A 1,650-nucleotide genomic window follows, 5' to 3' on the forward strand; every position below is an offset into this window, starting at 1 on the left:
TAAAAGTAAGTTCCATCTCTCACAAATCATTCAACTTCGATTCTGTCTGCTTCCATTACTGTTTATACCATATGGAAACACTGCCATTTACCTTCAGCTTAGCGGCTGCATTATTTGCTTACGCGCTTTGGTTCCATGTCCTAGCCAAGATGTTAACCAGTCCGAGAGTATGGCCTCTAGTCGGTAACCTGTCGGTACTCTTCGAGAACCGGAGGCAGATCCATGATTGGATCGCTAGTAACCTTCGAGCAACAAGTCGCTTTGCGACGAATCAAACGTGTACCATTGCTCTTCCATTCTTGGCTTGGAAGCAAGGGTTCTATATTGTCACTTGCCACCCCAAGAACATCGAGCATATTCTCAAGACTTGGTTCGATAACTACCCGAAAGGGCCTCACATGCAAGATGCGTTTCATGATCTTTTGGGGAAGGGGATCTTCAATAGTGATGGAGAGACTTGGCTCATACAGAGGAAAACGGCGGCTCTTGAATTCATGACTTGGACGCTCAGGCAAACCATGGCTCGTTGGGTGAATCGGACCATCAAGGATCGGCTATGGTGTATTTTGGATAAAGCGCGAAATGAGAAGACATCAGTGGACTTGCAAGACTTGTTGCTTCGATTAACATTTGACAATATTTGTGGCCTTGCCTTTGGTAAAGATCCTGAAACGCTCTCTCCAGAGTTGCATGTGATTCTGTAAATCCGTTTGTTGTCGCTTTCGATACCGCCACTGAAACAACTCTCTATAGGTTCCATTATCCTGATTTTCTATGGAGATTGGAGAAGGTTTTGGGGATCGGGGCAAAGAAAAGACAGAAGAGTAGCCTCGAAATCATTGGAAACTACATGGATGTTGCCATTGAAACGAGAAGAAAAGATCCATCTGATGATGTACTCTCCCGTTTTATGAAGAAGAAGAGAGATGATAGGGGCAACCTCTTCACAAGTGACAATCTCCAGCACATTGCACTTAACTTTGTCCTCGCTGGTAGGGACACCTCTTCTGTTGCCCTCAACTAGTTCTTCTGGCTTGTCATGAACCATCCGCATATCGAACAAAAGATCATCAACGCAATATCAACAGTGCTCTGCGAGTTGCGTGGACTAGATATCAACGAAATTATCAGTTGCGATTTTTCTCTATCTGATAGTTGTATTATGCAACAATTGGTATTATAGTCTGATTTGAGTGTGTAATATCTACTTATTGTCTTTGTGGTTGCCACCAAAAGGTGGATCATTCAACATAAGAAAGTAAGAAGGTATTACACATTCCTCGAAAGTTTCAGGAAATTATTCACGATAGTGAAATAGTGGGAGCTATCCGTGATAGAAGTTATGGCGATGAAATTTAATATTGAAAAGTTCAATGTGTTGAAAACATTTTGATGTTTCGATATAACAAATTAAGTTAAATGAATTTTAAGATTTTACAAAAGATTTTCTAAGTATATTTGATGTAATTATTCGAATATCAAAATATTACTCCAAGTCTTTCAAAGTTCATTTTAATCCTTACTAAAGTGTAAAATTGTGTTTTATACTTAAACTATTTTAAAACAATTTTACAAAGTATTTCGAGCCTTAATCGAGCCAAAAATATTCTCTTTTTAAAGGGTTTCAAGAAAAATCAAATTGTCCAGATG

General features: G+C 39.4%; 1 pseudogene; it reads left to right on the forward strand.

The window, feature by feature from the left end:
• On the forward strand, positions 1-1,183 carry LOC120168027 (annotated as a pseudogene).
• Positions 1,184-1,650: the final 467 nt, after the last annotated feature.

Source organism: Hibiscus syriacus, unplaced genomic scaffold (assembly GCF_006381635.1).
Source record: "Hibiscus syriacus cultivar Baekdansim isolate YM2019G1 unplaced genomic scaffold, ASM638163v2 tig00111708_pilon, whole genome shotgun sequence".
Lineage (NCBI taxonomy): Eukaryota > Viridiplantae > Streptophyta > Magnoliopsida > Malvales > Malvaceae > Hibiscus > Hibiscus syriacus.